The sequence below is a fragment of the Ambystoma mexicanum genome, chromosome 6q (genome assembly GCF_040938575.1).
Source record: "Ambystoma mexicanum isolate Mex_15411 chromosome 6q, UKY_AmexF1_1, whole genome shotgun sequence".
Lineage (NCBI taxonomy): Eukaryota > Metazoa > Chordata > Amphibia > Caudata > Ambystomatidae > Ambystoma > Ambystoma mexicanum.
The window spans coordinates 562,698,108-562,706,717 of record NC_090937.1 but is presented as its reverse complement, the minus strand read 5'-3'; positions in this window follow the sequence as shown (position 1 = coordinate 562,706,717).

Sequence of the window (8,610 nt, the reverse complement as noted above, 5' to 3'; positions counted from 1 at the left end):
CTATTGGACCAAAGGCCCTCAGCGCGTAAGCGCGTCTGTGACGTGACCCGCACGGGTGTTTCCCACACAGCACGTGATGACAGAGCACACGTGGAAAGACTGCACGTCAGAGTGTCATCGTGTGTAATTGGACAGTACGTCAGGGTGTCATCGCGTGTAATTGGACAAAAGTGCGCGTACACGCGATTGGCCTATGTACGTGTATATCAGGTGTGTGTGGACACTTACACACGCAAGTACCTCAGCGCACCTGTATCCCGGTGTGCGCGGGAATTTCCACACGCTATTGGACTGGGTACTGGATTTCAGGGGTGTGCGGGTCACACGCTCGCCTACAACACGCGCGACGCATTAATTTGCACGCTAAAAAAATAACAAGCTCAGACCCAGGATGAACATACCATTCCTAGCAGCAGTGGGCGTGGCCTACCAAAGGAGGAGGAGACGGAGGATAGTCAGGGCCAGTATATTCACACCCAGAACCAGCCTTTTCGGGATGCCTGATGACCAGATGCATGGGAGGTACAGGTTTCCACCACACATCATACTGGATCTGGTGAGTGAGTGGGAGGATGACCTCACATCACCCACCCTGTGCTCCCAAGCACTCAGCCCCCTGGAGAAGCTCCTCAATGTACTGCACTTCTTAGCCACTCGATCATTTCAGCGGACAAGTGCCCTTGTGGGTGGTGTATCACAGGCCACCCAGTCACCCTGCCCACACCAGGTCTTGAACATCATCACTGCACGCCCATCAGTCCGCAGGCACATATACCTGCCCAGAACCCCTGCAGAAAGGCATGCTGGCGCCCTGGATTTCTACGCTGTGGCACGATTCCCCAAAGTGCTAGGTGCCATCGACTGCACCCATGTGGCTCTACGTCCCCCCAGGGCATCTGAGCACATCTATAGGAACCGCAAGCACTGGCATTCCATCAACGTGCAGGTAGTATGTAATGCCAAGGGAATCATCACCTCAGTATATGCCAACTATCCCGGGTCCACCCACGACAGCTTCATTTACCGAATGTCCACCCTAAGCCGGGACCTAGAAGCTGGGCGGCATGGCGATACATGGCTGCTTGGTGAGTATGAATGCCACTGCACATGCATGCATGTCAGATACTGAGCAAGGTCACAACCCCACCAATACCAATCACCACCTCCACAGGGGACAGTGCCTACCCTCTCAGCCCCCACATGATGACGCCAATTCGGAACCCCACCACGCCACCCCAGGTAAGATATAACGCAGGCCACATTACAACCCGGGGCATAGTGGAGCGCACATTCGGAGTGCTGAAGTCACGCTTTTGCTCCCTTGACCGTTCTGGCGGGCAGCTGTTGTACGCTCCCCCAGTAGTGTGCAGGATCATAGTGGCAGCATGTGTCCTGCACAACGTTGCAACACGCCGGGGCCTGGCCGTGGACATGGTGGTGCCCCCCCATCCCCAACCACATGCACAGCCGCTGCGCATGGGAGGGGAAAGGGCACGGGGGGAGGCAGCCCGTACACAGCTAGTGGCTAATTACTTCACATAGAAATCACACCCCTGTGGAGTGCACACTGCCCTGCCACATTCCATCTGACAATCAATGATGACTCAACCTGACACTGACCCTGAATGTCTGGATAAAGAACCGTGAAAACCATATCAGCCTGAGATTGTTCACCTGGAAGTGTCACAATGTGTGCATCCCTACCCACACAGACACCACCAATGCAGTTTTGTGAAGTTGCACATTCAAGCAGCTAAAATGAATACCCACTTGCAAAATGCAACAAGAGGACAGTGCCATGTCAGCCAACCCAACCCCAGCACCGCCACACCACACACCGTGCCATGTCATGCTATTTGCAGGTAAACAAAGTAATCCACACAACATGACACTAGTGTCACAATGTACAGTGTCCCTATTAGATACTTGCAACACCTGAAATGCTCACAGTAATGCCGGACCAACAACAAACTTGAGCACGTACTACCATTAACATGACATCACTAATGTTAAATATTAGTAGTCTCACCACCTGGAAATGCCTGCACTCCCACCACTACCAACTGTGCAGTGTTGGCGCCATGTAGAGTTGTAGGTGCACTGCTGCCAACATGGACCACATCTCCAGACTAGAGGTCCTTGTGTAGACATGAGGAAGGGACCTGCAAATTGGGAGGTAGACACAGAAGATGAGTTACACATCAATGCAACATGCAGTGTACAACACAACAGCAATATGCACTAGGAATGTATACACAGTATTGACTACAGACTGTCCACACAGCTCATGGGAGTCCAACGTCACTGTGTAATTCACTGTCACTTGGGCACACCCTTTGCAAGCCCATGGAAACGGGAAGCAGGAGGGGTGTGTGTGACTCAAACCCAAGCATCCGAACCAAATACATTACAAGCCTGCATGTGCCCAGCCACAATGCAGCGTATGCCCACAGGAACCACGGAAGCCAACAAATCGTCCCAAAAAAATAGGGAATAAAATAAATGAAAAAAAAATAAAAATAAAAAAAAATCAAAAATGGCCATTGAAGGGCCCGGGGGGGTTGGGGAGGCCACCCAGGAGGTCCGAGGACAGGATGCACACCAGAACCCACCTGCGTGGATCCTGGGAAAATAAAACACCTCCATGGGCTCATGGCCCACACGGCTACCCTATTGTGGGAGTATCACTGCTGTCGCTATTATTACCCTGTGCAGCTGCATCCAGAGGTGGTTGCACTATGGGAGGCAGCCCACGCAAGGCCCTAGTCTGCTCCTCCATGGCTGCAAGCATGCGGGTGTGGTAGGTCTGGTTCTGGAGGATGAGTGTGCGGAGGTCCCCATGCAACAACTCACGGGATGCCCGGACCTCCGCCCTCGTTGCCTGCATCTCAGCTGAGAGCGTACGGGTGAGACGCTCCAGCTGCTGTTCTGTCCTTTGGTGTGTTGAAGCCTCAAGCTCAACAAGAGTCGTCCTGAGGTGAAGGAGCTCCTGCCTCAGGGCTTCCCTGTGGCCCTGGGACTCAATGGAGATGGCCTCCTGCAGAGTCGCCAGTGCCGCCCCCCTGTCCCTGTTGGACCCCAACATGTCCTCCCTGTGTGACTGGCAGATGGAGTCGGTTGCCTGCTCTAGTCGCTCCATCAGCCTTTCAGGGGGGACAATGGAAGTGGCCACCCTATCCATGGCCTGAGCCAACATCTCGGATGATGCTGCCTGTTGGGTTGCCATACCGTAAATGGATTGCTCCCATGCGGTATTGCCAGGTGGCGTACGGCCACCACGTCGGCGGGCACCACACCTGTCTGGGGCAAGGCGAACTGCGCCTTGCTGTGCCGGCACTGCCTGAGGCTGCAGGACTGCATTCCCCCTCTGATCTGCTGGCCCAGGAACAGGATCAGATGTCGCAGAGTGTGACCCTGCATCCGTAACCACCAAAGACGTAGCTGCCAACACTGACATCCCCATTGAGGGTTCTGACCCTGGTGCAGGTGGGTGAGACAGAACAGAATCCCTCCCTGGAACACTCACCTGCGACGGCACGTAGGTCTCATCCGAATCAACACCTGAGTACAGCTCGGGGGAGGTGCAGCCAGAGACACCCCTTGAGAGCAGGACCTGCAGCACTTGTGGGTTCTCACCCACCACCACACCACGTCCCTCACTGGTGGTTGGTCGGCCCTCGGACCTCTCCTGGGTCTGCACCACCTCCACAACCCCAGCAGTATCAGGTGCGTCTTCCCCTGCAAAGACATAAAAACAAAGAAATGGAAACAGGCATTAGCACCATGGCACACAATGAGGGCTGAGAAGCAAGAGGACCAGTACTTGTTTGACACATGTCCCACATGACTAAAACCCTCCCATGCATGCACCCTCACTGCGTATGAAGGGCAGGCAAATGGCACACACTGATGACACCAAGATGGAAGATGAACACATTTTCTGCATGCTGCCAGGCAGTGGCATCACACATTGGCCTGTGATTGGCAGGTGAAACACACATTGGCGACATGCCTAGTAATAGTGGTGGAATGCAAACAATCTGACTAAATGAACAGTGAAAAATCAAGCAACAATGTTGTGGCAAGGTGACACTTCAAGGGCAACTGGCGTGCAGTTGGGCTAGATGTCTACTGTTGGCAGAAGGGATACTGCTATGGCCAAATGCAGCTGCGCAGGATGTATTGCATGAAGCACATGGCTGACCCATACGACTCAGGCGCACACACTCTCACCTGTCACGCAAACAGAAGCCCTCACACACACCATGCACATGGATCACACACACATGCATGTGCACTCACCGGACAATGCCTCGTAATCAGCCCGATCTCCCACGCCTTGGATCTGTTCCTCCGTGACGTAGGTCCCAGCGACTGACTCATGTGGAGTGAGTTCCATGTCTACTACTGGAGACCCACCTCCAGTCACTAGAGTTGCGGCATGACTTGAGGCCAGCTTACTCTTTGCCCTGCGCTTTAGGTCATTCCAGCGCTTATAGCAATCATTGGCTGTGCGCCTCACGATTCCAAGGGCACTTACGATGTCCGCAACGGTCTGCCAGTGTGCCTGGCGTTGTGCAGGTGTGGTCTTGGATCCTGCAACAATGACCATCTCGTTGTCATGTGCGGACACATACTCGACAAGTGCATTCAGTTCGTCATCCGTGAAGCTGGGCTTCCTGGATGGGCCGGACTGTGTAGCCGTGTCTGGGGCATCAGCCTGTGCCGGACGAGCACTCTTCCTCTTCCGCTTGGAAGGTGGTGGTGATCCTGAGTGTCCTGCGCCGCTCTGGACACTAGGGGCAGGAGCCCTGGTAGACTCTGTATCAGGAGTGTGGGATTGCACACTCAGCATGGGAGTTGGTGCAGGCATTGGCTCTAGTGTGATGGTGTCAGGGGGAATGTCAGCAGCATGGACTAGGACCGACACTGTCCGGGCTGGGTGTGTGAGGGCTGGGGTGGATGGAGCCGCAGCTGCCCCTGCAGCCTCTCTGCCCTGCCTACTTGGTGCAGCAGATGACCTTGCTGCCCCAGATGCACGTGGCATGGTGACATCAACGTGCACCAGCGCACGTGTCATAGGCCTGCTGACCTGGAAGTCAGCCATGGAGTCAGCCAGGTAGTCCCCTGTTTTGTGGGCTGCCTGCAGGGGCCGTCGAGGGTGTACAGGGAACACCTGTGAGGACCCACCCAGCCTAATCGCGTGTGTAACTTCCCACGCACCCCTGTAATACACGTACCAAGCCAAATCGCGTGTGATAATTCCCACGCACCCCTGAAATACACGCGCCCAGGCTATTCGCGTGTGGAACTTCCCGCGCACCCCTGAAATACACGCGCCCAGGCTATTCGCGTGTGGAACTTCCCGCGCACCCCTGAAATACACGCGCCCAGGCTATTCGTATGTGGAACTTCCCGCGCACCCCTGAAATACACACGCCCAGGCTATTCGCGTGTGGTACTTCCCGCGCACCCCTGAAATACACGTACCCTGCTGAAATCGCGTGTAAAAGTTCCCGCGCACCCCTGAAATACACGCGGCCAGGCTATTCGCGTGTGGAACTTCCCGCGCACCCCTGAAACACACGCGCCCAGGCTATTCGCGTGTGGAACTTCCCGCGCACCCCTGAAATACACGTACCCTGCTGAAATTGCGTGTGGAACTTCCCGCGCACCCCTGAAATACACGCGCCCAGGCTATTCGCGTGTGGAACTTCCCGCGCACCCCTGAAATACACGTACCCTGCTGAAATCGCGTGTAAAAGTTCCCGCGCACCCCTGAAATACACGCGCCCAGGCTATTCGCGTGTGGAACTTCCAGCGCACCCCTGAAATACACGCGCCCAGGCTATTCGCGTGTGGAACTTCCCACGCACCCCTGAAATACACGCGCCCAGGCTATTCGCGTGTGGAACTTCCCACGCACCCCTGAAATACACGCGGCCAGGCTATTCGCGTGTGGAACTTCCCGCGCACCCCTGAAATACACGTAGCACGCTGGGAGACATGAGTGGGGGCCTGGTGGAGGGTGGCCCTGGTGACTGGGGGGTAGGGGTGGTGGGAGACATGGGTGGGGGCCTGGTGGAGGGTGCCCCTGGTGGCTGGGGGGGTGGGGGTGGTGGGAGACATGGGTGGGGGCCTGGTGGAGGCTGCCCCTGCACTGTGGGGGGTGGGGGTGGTGGGAGACATGGGTGGGGGCCTGGTGGAGGGTGCCCCTGGTGGCTGGGGGGTGGGGGTGGTGGGAGACATGGGTGGGGGCCTGGTGGAGGGTGCCCCTGGTGGCTGGGGGGTGGGGGTGGTGGGAAACATGGGTGGGGGCCTGGTGGAGGCTGCCCCTGGTGGCGGGGGGTGGGGGTGATAGGGGACATGAGTGGGGGCCTGGTGGAGGCTGCCCCTGCACTGCTGGGGGGTGGGGGTGGTGTGAGACATGGGTGGGGGCCTGGTGGAGGGTGCCCATGGTGGCTGGGGGTGGGGGTGGTGGTAGACATGAGTGGGGGCCTGGTGGAGGCTGCCCCTGCACTGTTGGGGGGTGGGGGTGGTGGGAGACATGAGTGGGGGCCTGGGGGAGGGTGACCCTGGATGCTGGGGGGTGGGGGTGGTGGGAGACATGAGTGGGGGCCTGGTGGAGGCTGCCCCTGCACTGCTGGGGGGTGGGGTGGTGGTAGACATGAGTGGGGGCCTGGTGGAGGCTGCCCCTGCACTGCTGGGGGGTGGTGGGAGACATGAGTGGGGGCCTGGTGGAGGCTGCCCCTGCACTGCTGGGGGGTGGGGGTGGTGGGAGACATGAGTGGGGGCCTGGTGGAGGGTGCCCCTGGTGGCTGGGGGTGGGGGTGGTGGGAGACATGGGTGGGGGCCTGGTGGAGGGTGCCCCTGGTGGCTGGGGGGTGGGGGTGGTGGGAGACATGGGTGGGGGCCTGGTGGAGGGTGCCCCTGGTGGCTGGGGGGTGGGGGTGGTGGGAGACATGGGTGGGGGCCTGGTGGAGGGTGCCCCTGGTGGCTGGGGGGTGAGGGTGGTGGGAGACATGGGTGGGGGCCTGGTGGAGGCTGCCCCTGGTGGCTGGGGGTGGGGGTGATAGGGGACATGAGTGTGGGCCTGGTAGAGGCTGCCCCTGCACTGCCGGGGGGTGGGGGTGGTGGGAGACATGGGTGGGGGCCTGGTGGAGGGTGCCCATGGTGGCTGGGGGGTGGGGGTGGTGGGAGACATGGGTGGGGGTCTGGTGGAGGGTGCCCCTGGTGGCTGGGGGTGGGGGTGGTGGGAGACATGGGTGGGGGCCTGGTGGAGGGTGCCCCTGGTGGCTGGGGGGTGGGGGTGGTGGGAGACATGGGTGGGGGCCTGGTGGAGGGTGCCCCTGGTGGCTGGGGGGTGGGGGTGGTGGTAGACATGGGTGGGGGCCTGGTGGAGGCTGCCCCTGGTGGCGGGGGGGTGGGGATGATAGGGGACATGAGTGGGGGCCTGGTAGAGGCTGCCCCTGCACTGCTGGGGGGTGGGGGTGGTGCGAGACATGGGTGGGGGCCTGGTGGAGGGTGCCCATGGTGGCTGGGCGGTGGGGGTGGTGGGAGACATGAGTGGGGGCCTGGTGGAGGGTGCCCATGGTGGCTGGGGGTTGGGGGTGGTGGGAGACATGGGTGGGGGCCTGGTGGAGGGTGCCCCTGGTGGCTGGGGGGTGGGGGTGGTGGTAGACATGAGTGGGGGCCTGGTGGAGGCTGCCCCTGCACTGCTGGGGGGTGGGGGTGGTGGGAGACATGAGTGGGGGCCTGGTGGAGGGTGCCCCTGCACTGCTGGGGGGTGGGGGTGGTGGGAGACATGAGTGGGGGCCTGGTGGAGAGTGCCCCTGGATGCTGGGGGGTGGGGGTGGTGGGAGACATGAGTGGGGGCCTGGTGGAGGGTGCCCCTGCACTGCTGGGGGGTGGGGGTGGTGGGAGACATGGGTGGGGGCCTGGTGGAGGCTGACCCTGCACTGCTGGGGGTGGGGGTGCAGGGGGACATGAGCAGGTGTGCAGGGTAGTCCCCTGTTTTGTGGGCTGCCTGCAGGGGCCGTCGAGGGTGTACAGGGAACACCTGTGAGGACCCACCCAGCCTAATCGCGAGTGTAACTTCCCACGCACCCCTGTAATACACGTACCAAGCCAAATCGCGTGTGATAATTCCCGCGCACCCCTGAAATACACGCGCCCAGGCTATTCGCGTGTGGAACTTCCCGCGCACCCCTAAAATACACGCGCCCAGGCTATTCGCGTGTGGTACTTCCTGCGCACCCCTGAAATACACGTACCCTGCTGAAATCGCGTGTAAAAGTTCCCGCGCACCCCTGAAATACACGCGGCCAGGCTATTCGCGTGTGGAACTTCCCGCGCACCCCTGAAATACACGCGCCCAGGCTATTCGCGTGTGGAACTTCCCGCGCACCCCTGAAATACACGCGGCCAGGCTATTCGCGTGTGGAACTTCCCACGCACCCCTGAAATACACGCGGCCAGGCTATTCGCGTGTGGAACTTCCCGCGCACCCCTGAAATACACGCGCCCAGGCTATTCACGTGTGGAACTTCCCGCGCACCCCTGAAATACACGCGGCCAGGCTATTCGCGTGTGGAACTTCCCGCGCACCCC